This window comes from Chrysochloris asiatica, unplaced genomic scaffold (assembly GCF_000296735.1).
Source record: "Chrysochloris asiatica unplaced genomic scaffold, ChrAsi1.0 scaffold00267, whole genome shotgun sequence".
Classification (NCBI taxonomy): domain Eukaryota; kingdom Metazoa; phylum Chordata; class Mammalia; order Afrosoricida; family Chrysochloridae; genus Chrysochloris; species Chrysochloris asiatica.
Window position 1 is genome coordinate 1,625,085 of NW_006408785.1, and position 10,859 is coordinate 1,635,943.

General features: G+C 39.0%; 1 pseudogene; it reads right to left on the reverse strand.

The window, feature by feature from the left end:
* Positions 1-450: 450 nt before the first annotated feature.
* LOC102832073 lies at positions 451-1,846 on the reverse strand (annotated as a pseudogene).
* Between the last annotated feature and the right edge of the window lie 9,013 nt (positions 1,847-10,859).

Sequence of the window (10,859 nt, forward strand, 5' to 3'; positions counted from 1 at the left end):
TCAAAATTATAACCATGGACATTGAAGTATAGCTCTCAAATCTGAAAATGTCTCTATTTTTTTAGAAAATGGATTTCAGGAAGGTTAAAAAGCAATACCAGAGGGTATAGGTGTAGAATTGGTTGTAGTCATTCAAAGCATCCAAGTAGTAATATAAATATCTGAAAAGCATCTTGTAAGTAATGTGTAACTCATTCCCAACTAATTTGAGCTTTGTAGCATTTTTCTAGATGGGGGAGAAAAAGCTAACATTTCTGAAAGTCCTGAAAATTTTTCCTTGGTTAATTACATTAGAAGATTTATCTTTGATCATATTCCTTATTAAACATGGATAAAAGTATTACATAGGTACACTGTTAAAACAGACAATAAGTTGCACATTAAATCTGGTACAATGTATTCTAACAAAGCTTAGAAAATAAAGATGATGAGGTGGCTTCTGAACTAAGTTTAATTATCATCTCCTCTGCTGACCACTTCTTTACATGTTAGATGAAACAGTATGGTATGTTCAAATTGTGCTGTATACGATCCTTTAATGTCACATAACAGTGGATACCGATCTACAGTGCCCAAGTCACACAGATTCTTCAGAGCCATCAAGTATTTACTTTTTCCCAAGTGATCCAGCCATCTGCGGCAGAAGGTGAGAGTGCCAAAGTTTTTATTAATGACATTCAGCAAGTGCTTTGTTCTTGGGAGCCTTATTGGCACATGTCCAACATCAAAATTTTTCATGTAATGGGAGCATTCCATATCATCATGAACCACACCTTTTCCTGTGCTACCAAAAGTTTCACTGGCATACATTTCTCCTTCCTCCACTCTTGTTGCCTCTCCTCCTTTCACAATGACATTGTTTACCCCACATGTATTCTGTATAGCCCAATTGAATTTCCATTTAGATTATGGATTGGTTTTACTTGATACATCTTTCCATCTATTTCAACTTCAAAGGATTCCATAACTTCTTGTATAGCCTCACCAATGTCACACAGATGAACATCAATTCCAGCATACTTAATTCCAGTGTTAGTAGCATCTTACACAGCTTTTAACAACGTATCATATTTGGGATTAAAAGTGACTGTAAAAGCACAGTCAATAATCCTATCACTATGTGTGTTCCAAAGTCTGTTTTACAAATGTCATCATACTGTAACACTGTTGTGTCACTGGCATTGGGAGTATAGTGGCTGCACAGTTATTGAGAGAACACCCAGTAGGAAACACCAGACCTGCCTTCAAGCCATTCTCTTTGATTAATTTGCGTGACCAGTCTTCCAACTTTCCACATATTTCTATCATTGTCATCCCAAGCTTGATCAAGTTCATAACATATTTTCTAACTTGTCGATATGCTTCTGCAGCTTCTCGAAAATCATTCCAAATCTCTTCACTGGCTTCATCTAATGCTTTCTTTTCTTCACTTGTAGTTCTCCAAGCAGCTGTTTGCCCATCTTGTGTGGGTAGGTATTCAAACTCTTGTCCTTTGGGAAATACACCATTAGGAAACAAGTCACATATTGGAACTGAGGGATGATCTGTTTGACCTTTTGGTCCTTTCTTCTTTTTCTTTTTCTTGACAGTTGTTCCATCTCCATCTTCATCATCATCATCTCTTTCTTTCTCTTCTAGCACTTGTCTTTCCAATTGTCTTGCTACCTCATCAACTGAGGCTCCTGATTCTTTATCAGTTTCTTGTTGTCCTGCAGCTGACCCTTTACTTCCGTCTTTTTTTCTTGGCTGCCTCCTCATTCGTAGAGGCAGCTCCCTCCACCCTGTCGTCCTGGTCCAAGTTGTCATTCCGGCCCCCAGAGGTCGCTGCATCCGCCATACCCGCCATGTTGCCTGAGAGAGCGTGAGAGAGTGAGACAGAGAGGCAAGGGCCCACTCCTTCGTCACCTCCAATGTCTGAAGGAAACAATTTAATCTATAAAGACCTAACTGATAAATGAAAGAAAACAAAAATAAATAAACACAAATAGTCTTTAACATTCCTTCCAGTGTTATAGATCTATAGGATGCTACTTAACAAAAGCTCTGCCTGGGAAATAATTAAATGCGAAAGGAAAACAGCCTCCATAATCATATCTGAACATTTAATTTGTCATTTGCTTTGTGACACATGTATAGGCTTGTTTAAAAGAACTTTACAAGGTTAATTACCAGAGCAGATTTGGTAGTGTAATATTTTGTTAGGCATGTGTTACAACATTGCAAAGTAGATCAACTGCACAATTGTTTGTGATTTGGCATTCCTTTAGTTTAAAATGGCCACAGTCCTAAACGTGTTCCCCATCTCTCCACCTCTATGAGCAAAGTACGTGTCATAAAAATTTTAACTAAGAAAACCAGGGGGGAAAACAACAACATCGTCAGTATACTGAACTTTTTAGAAGATATACAAAAGGTTGTAAAACAATGGCCAAAGTTTCAGGTGCTTCCACCCTCTCCATACACAGAGTAGACAGGATGGGAAACTTGCACATTGGCTACCCTAAATGGGGGCGCTACAAAGGCAAGAAGTGATTGGCTTACAAGCTTTCAAGAGGGAACCTACATCCAGAGAGTGTGGAGGAAGGTAGAATCTCCACTGAGTAATATCCAATCTGCCTACGCGAGGCTGATGAAAGTAAATGTGGATAGGTCTCTTGTGATGCAATAGTGAATAATTGTTACCAGGACTGATTGTGAGGGTTGGGAATGTAAAGGTAGATGTTTTGTAGCAAGGAGGGGAGCGATTAACTTAACTTTGAAGTCTAGGCGTGGAGGTCCCTGGGACCATCAAGGGAGAAGGGCAGAGAGCAGGACCCTACCCAGAGAAGCAGTGATGCCTGAGACGAGGCAGAAACAATGACGTGGAGAGATGGAGCAGCTGGGGACTTTAGACCCAGAGAGGGAGGGCAGGCTTGTAGGGTACGCCCTTCGGTTGGTTGATGATGCATGGAGAGGATTGCAATCATGGCAATGAAATGATATACAACAGGATGACTGTAAAACTAATGTTCTCCCATGTAAACTATCACATAATTCACAATAAAACATTTTTTTAAAAAATGTTGACAGAAAAGGAAAAAAAAACGTCAAGCAAAGCTACCGTGTCCAGTAAAGCTACCCTTCAAGAAAGAGGGTGACAGAAGCTAAGAGAGTTCATATCCACCACACCAACCCTACAAAAATTATTCATAGGAATTCTGTACATGGTAAGGAAAAGACACTAGAAAATTAAAAAAAAGAAAAAAAGTTTCAGGTGCCTAAAAAGAGCTCTGTTACTGTAGTGATTACGAATCGGGCTGCAAACCTCAAGGATGGCAGTTCAAAACTACCAGCCATTCACCGGGAAAAACATGAGGCTTTCTGCTCCCATAAAGATTTACAGCTTTGGAAACCCTGTGCAGGGTCGCTGTGAGTCAGAACCGACTCCACGGTACTTAACAACAACAACAATAAGCTATTTGGAGTCCAGCGGTGGTGCTGCAGGATAATGCACTGGGCCACAAGGTCAGCTTGAGTTGTAAGGTCAGCAATTCAAACCCACCAGATGCTCTCGGAAGCCCCATACATTGTCGCTATGGATCGGAACCAACACGACTGAACTTAGAAACAAAAATAAACTACCTGAACAGAATCTTGTAAATGCCTTCAAAGGAGCCATTATTTTATTCAACCACTGGCATAAAGCTTCTTCCAAACCAGGAAAGATATTTGAATTGGTTAAAGGATGATGTTGAAAAGTACCAGTTAGCTGTACAAATACTTATAATGATTCCTTGCCTTGTAATAAAATCAGTTTCTCAGAAACACCTTTGTATACTCACTTTTTGAGTAACCTGCAAATAGCACCTTGCTATCTAAAGAGGGATGACTTACAGTCACAATTACCTGGTCTTTATATAATGTCAATTTTCTATTGCACAAGAAATTTGTCACAGCATTTCAGTAGGCTAAGAAAACAGAGGTGCCTACCCAAAGTAAACACACTATTTCCCCAGGAATATTTCCTTTCTTTCTCCTTCTGTGGTGGAGAGTAAAACCCTCTGTAAACTGAAGAACTACGGAGCAATGTCAGTTTTTTTCTGAGATTGTTAACAATAATGAACACCATGTTTATTTTTTATTGTAAATTATCTCTTCTCATTTATATGTCTTGAAATAAAAGAAGGGCAGATATCTCAGTTCAAACACTTAACTCATATACTTTGTCAAGCGCAATGTTGTTTATATATACCAATAGTGTATTAAAGTTTTAGCCTATATTTTTGCAACATAAAATTCCAAGAACTAAAAAGTCTCATACTATGCATATGTCATTTACTCTTGTGGTCTTTCCAGAAAATACTTCTAGTGTAAAAGAAACATGACTGATCGATTTGACTGGTACAAAAAGAAGTTTTGACTTGGGTGCTTGTCAAGGTCATTGTAACCTAAACTAGAAGGAACTATCTTTCATTCTTCCTGAAAAGTTACCTGGTTTAACATGGTCAAAGATGTTCTGATTTGTTCAGCTTCAGAGATAGTGTTTTCTGTGTGCTATGTGCTATTATATTAAGATGTGGCTAATAATTTGGTCCACCAGCCACTCTGCTGGAGAAAGAAGAGGCTTTCTTCTCTTGCAAATATTTAACAAGCTTCAGAAACCCTATAAGAGATTATTATGAATTAGGACCAACTCGACAGCACTTAACAACAGCAACAATTTGGTACCTTACGTCAGCTCTTGACTGTAAAGAAAACTTGATAAACATAATAAAGCAGGAGGAGTAAAATAACTAGAAGATAAAGTCAATGGAAATAGTACAACTTGTGTTTTATCATGATTCAGTAATATCTAGCCCTATGTCTGTTATCTACTTGCTTCTGATGTCTGAACACAAACATTCTTCTCTGATATTAAATTTGTACCTTAACTGCTCAGATGAAAAGAAGGGAGTCAAAATTAAATCAGAACTCTGAATGAAACTGCAAAGAATATTTTTGCAAACCTAGTAGGTAAAAAGGAAGTGGCAAGGAAACTTAGAAAATTATCCACACTCATTTTAATGAAATGTTTTGCACCTTTACATCCATAATTCAATTCCTCCTGATTTAAGTGAATTTCTCTCAAATGTGGCTATGTCAGCATATTAAAATGAAAGAGATTCGACACAATTATCTGAATGATACACACCAATTGTACATCTATGTGTTGTAGTATTAAATTTGGTTTAGCCATCTCCTATTCGTGTTGTATAAGTATATAAACGTGATGTTTGAATAAACACTTGCTGAATAACTTAATGAAAGATAGGTAGATAGATTCTGCTGCCCAGATTATATAGACAACAGAAGTCGCCCCTTTTATGCACTGGTGCCAAACTCTACCCTTCTTCTCCTTGCTTTGGACCACAGAAAGAAAGCTGGCCAGTTTGGATTACATCACAGGACATTCTGGACCTCTGCTTGTTGAAATACTGATGAAAGGATAAAAGGAAAAGGAAAGGGCCTGGTGAATGTTTTCTCCTGGCTTCTCCCCTACAGAGTTGCCTTGGGCCACTGTCTCTCTACACCCAATCACAGCTACTATCTAGATGGCCTTCTGCATATGACTCTCCTGCCAGGTTGTAGTAACTGCTCTTCAGATTTAAGGGCAGTAGAAACTACTGTTACTAACTCCCTCCTTGAATGATTTTAATTTGAGTGTACAAGCTGTTTCCTGCTGAGATATTGACTGATGAACACACGGAAGCTTTAACAGTGTGAGCTACACAGTAACAGTGACATGTTCGGAAGTGATGTTACCAACACAAACCAATATTTTGCTTTGTCATATGTTTTGTGGATGATGTAGTGATGGTGGGGGTTAATATTTTTGCTTCCACAAGTACTATATTCTTAGAAAAATTTCTCACAAATGAAAAAAGTGTAGATTCAGTGAAATAACACCCTGAAGTAGTAAGTTAAAAAGTTACAAAACATATTGTATTATATAATTTTCTGTAAAACTACCTAACACATGTAGACATTTGTGAGAAGTTGGAGTGTGGGGGATTTTAATTTTCCTCTTTGATTTTCTTCTGCATGCTCTGAAACTTTGTACAGTGAATATTGTATTTGTGTTGTTTTGTCATTAAGAAAAATAGTGTTGTTTTGCCATTAAAATTTAAAAATTATTAACTAAAATGAACAAAAATACAAACATATGTAGATGAAGTCTTGTTTGTCAGCTCCTAAGCAAGGAATGAGCCATGTCATTTAGGGTGTTTCTGAAATGTGTGCCACTGTGTGCTCCTCAGTGGGGTTCTATGAAGAAGTGCTTTTGGAAGAGAAGATGTGTCATGACCCAGACCACTATCCCAGAGGAGACAATGAACTATTCAGAGACACTTTCCTCAGAACACATCCTACCTACTTCTTCACCTTTGTCTTTCCCTACTTGCCTTTGGTTCTTCAGGAAGATCTTCACTCTGACTCTTCCTCACCTGTGTTCCTGGCTGCCTGTAGTCATGCTTGTGTCCAATTGGAAGTTTTGTTTTGTCTCATCATCTTTCATCTTGGTTCTGCTTCTGGGTGACACTTGTTCCTTCTGCTCTGTGGTTCTGTGAGTGGTCTTCTATCACTAACTATCACAAGCCACCATATAGGTATCATCCTCATGGGCATGGTTGGGGGATATGATTCAGAGTGCCGAGTATTGAAGTGCTGGCTTTCCACGAGAGACAGAGGTCCTTGAGTAATAGGGAAACATTTATGCTGACCATAATCTATGACAGGTTGTTGTTAAGTACCATCAAGTCAGTTATGACCCATAACGACCCTGTATAGGGTTTCTGAGGAGCAGCTGGTGAGCTTGAACCACCATCCTTGCAGTTCAAATGGCTTTGCAGTCTAGCGCCTTAACCCACAGCACCACCCCAGTATATGTATTGTATATGTGCTGCCGAAGTGAGCACAATCTATGACTGGTAGTTTCTATTAATTACTATTTTGCATCTAAGTATAGCCTTGTGGGGCTTTACTATTTAATCGTTTCATGTTTTAAGACCATGGAATCAACATATACACTTAACTTAGATGAAAGCTTGATATTCACTACAGACTTTCTCCTCACATGTCTCGGTAATCTAGGAGATCCATAATTGAAGTTTCCTAGAATTCTATGTCTTTTCTATAGAACAGGGCACATCCACTAGAGGATTTTAAAAAAGCTGGAATAGTTCACAAATCCAGACTATTCTTATGAAAAAAAAAAATAGATAGGCATTTGCCAGGATAGCTTGGGTACCTGCCAGCTTGCCTTCTGATGTCCAGCATGTACATATTTGTCTTTGCTTAGAAAAACTGCCTTTGGGTCACATTCACCCTGGTGATATGTTTGGAAATAAACATCCGTGGGGCCTTCTTTAACCATTGGTTAATAGACTGTTGTTGTGTGCCATCCAGTCATTTCTGACTCATGACAACCCTGTATAGGGTTTCTGATAGCAGTTGTGGGTTTGATGCAGACCTTACAGTTGACAACCCAGTGCTGTAAACTAGAGTGTCATACCAGGACTTTAATAAATCTAACGGATAAAAGTATCCCAGCATCTTTGTCCTTTGGCCACTGTTTTGCACTGTATCTCAATGGGATTAAGCTTCAGTCACTCACTGCAGTAGATGGCTTAATACTACACACCTATCTGCCTTTCCTGTAACCTGTCCACTGGCAAACAAGTTTCTGTGAGCCTCCAAAATAAACAATGTTCACAAATCCTTATTTCAGATCATCTACCTAAAGAAACCCCACCACTTGTCTCTCAGTTTGTTGTACTGTGGTGATTTGAGTGTTGCTGTAACTCTGGAAGCTAAGCCACGGGTATTTTAAAGGCCAGCAGGGTCACCCATGGTGGACAGGCTTCAGCTGAGCTTCCAGATGAAAACAGATTGGGAGAAGGAGAGATGAACTATTCCGAATATTTAGTCACAGAAAACCTTATAAATAACAGTGGAACACCATACTGATTCAATCTGTATGCTGACCAGAGAAGCTGGATTATATAAAGAAACATGTGGCATCAGGATTGAAGGAAGACTCATTAACAACCTGCAATAGGCAGATGATACAGCCTTGCTTGCTGAAAGCGAAAAGTACTTTAAAAACTTACTGATGAAGATCAAAGACCATACCCTTTGGTATGGGATGCACCTCAGTCTAATAAAGACAAAAATCCTCACCACTAGACCAATTAACAAAATCCATATAAATGGAGAAAAGATTGATGTTGTGACAGACTTCATTTTGCTTGGATCAACCATCAACACTCATGAAAGCAGCATTCAAAAAATCAAAAGACATATTGTACTGGGCAAATCTGCTGTACAAGACCTATATAAAGTGTTGAATAGCAAAGATGTCTGTTTGAGGATTAAGGTGTGCCTGACCCAAGCCATGGTATTGTAAATACCCTCATATGCATGTAAAACTTGAATAGTGAATGAGGAAGACAGTAGAAGAATTGATGCATTTGAGCTATGGTGTGGGAGAAGAATATTAAAAGCAGCACGGACTGCCAAAAGAACAAACAAATCTATGTTGGAAGAAGCACAGCCAGAGTGCTCCTTGGAAGCCAGGATGGCCAGACTTCATCTCTCATATACTTCGGACATATTGTCAGAAGGGACCAGTCACTGGAGAAGTATATCATGTTTGGTAAACTGGAGAGTTGGAGAAAAACAGGAAGATCCCCAGAGAGATGGATTGGCATAGTAGCAGCATCACTGGGCTCAAATGTAGCAACAATTGTGAAGTTGGCCCAGGACCAGACAGTGTTTCATTCTGTTGTGCATAGGATTGCTATGATTTGGTACCAACTTGATAGCACTTAACAACAACAACCTAAAGGATCCATATTATGACTTAATGTATAACAGGGTTATGTCCCAACTTTTGAGCATGCGGATGAGTACTTGCCATGCTTCCTACATGAATGCTGCTTGATATTGTTGTTTGCTGTTAGAAGTAATATTCTGTAGATGGGACCACCAGAAGAGTTTACTAATTCTGTGCCCTCCTAAGAAATATTTTGTTGCAATACAATTCTTGTTAGTGGTTACATTTGAGAAGTACGGATACTAAATTTAGAAGCCAATCCTTAACTTTTGATGGGCGATTTTAGGTCTGGTTGGATTCAGAGGGACATGTCACCTTCTTTATTTCTATGATAGATAGACAGTCTGCAAGACTGTCAAACAACATGCTTTATTAGTTACACAGTCCAGGCATTCACTTAGTAATAAAAGCATATTATTTATTAAACATTCACTTTTCCAACAATGGCTTAAGAGAAGAAAAATACTCCTGAAAAAAGAATGTTTCACAAAACTAAACTTATTAAAAGTCTAAAGCTTTCAAGAAGTTCCAGTTGTTTTGCTTTACCCTCTCTTGTTAACTGCAATTTTTCATCACATGGTATACTTTGGACAAAACATAGTCATTTTAAAAGTACATGTACTGCTGCCACTCATGTCACTACAGTACCCGTAACACTGTGTTTATAAACTTTCCTTTGAAATGTTGTTACAACAGTCATCATACATTTTCTCTTTTATATCCTCTAAAATCTTTGTTTCAGAGCAATACTATGCATAGGAATGAAGGACACCCCAGAATCCTATCTGGCATTCTGTTTTGTGTGCTTGTTTCAATGTGTTTCAGGATTGAAACTGATGATGGGGAAAGTTATAGAGGAAGCAAGATGGCGGGAACTTGAGGATTTTATCTTAGATAATTTTAGTCTAATGCAAGATATAAGAAAAAAAAAGTATCCTAGGATTCCAATGCTCATCAAGGGTTTTGAGCTGTGTTTCCCAATATGGTGGCTACTAGGAGTCATGGTGCTGCTGTCGGATAAGCATTGGACTGCTAACCAAAGTACTAACAGTTCGAGCCCATCAAATTCTCTGTAGGAGAAAGATGAGGCAGTCTACTTTTGTAAAGATTTACAGACTTTGAATTCTTATGGAGCAGTTCTATTATATCCTACAGGGTCATCATGTGTCAGAATCAACTTCATGGTTGTGACCTTAGACACAGGGGACTATCTTAATTTAAATTTTGTAAAACTAAAGTGAAGATGCCATTCCACAGACACTAGACTAAACATGTTTTAAGAAGTCAGTAAACACATGAAGCTAGTAACCACTATATTATATGGACCTAATGGAGTCCCTGTGTGGCGTTGTGGGTTAATACCTCAGACTGCAAAGTCATTTGAATCACAAGATCAGCGCTTCAAGCTCACCAGTCACTCCTTGGAAACCCTGTAAAGAGTTGCTATGGGTCGGAATCAACTTGACGGCACTTAATAACAACAATGGAGTCCTGGTAGTGTAGTGGTTATAAATTGGCCTGCTAACCTCGTGGTCACCAGTTTGAAACTACCAGCTGTCCCATGCGAGAAAGACGAGGCTTTCTGCTCCCTTTATGATTTACAGCCTCGGAAACACTGTACAGGGTCACTATGAGTTGGAACTGACTCCACAGCACATGACCACCAACCAATGGAGTCCAGGTGTGGCGCTATGGGTTAATGTGCTGGACTTCAGTGTTGGTTTGAACTGAAAAGTTGGCAGTTCAAGCTCACCAGCTGCTCCTCAGAAATCCTATGCAGGGTCACTATGGGTCAGAACCAACCTGACAGCACTTGACAACACCAACAGGGCATTTCCATCATTGCAGAAAGCTCTATTGAACAGTGTTGGCCTAGAAAACATGAGTACTTTGGCACCATATACCAACAGACAAGTAAAGCATATGGAAAATCCTCTTCCATTCATCCTTATTTCCTTTCTCTTCCAAGAACTTAAGTTTGGAGGGGGGTGGGACCCTCACAAAAATA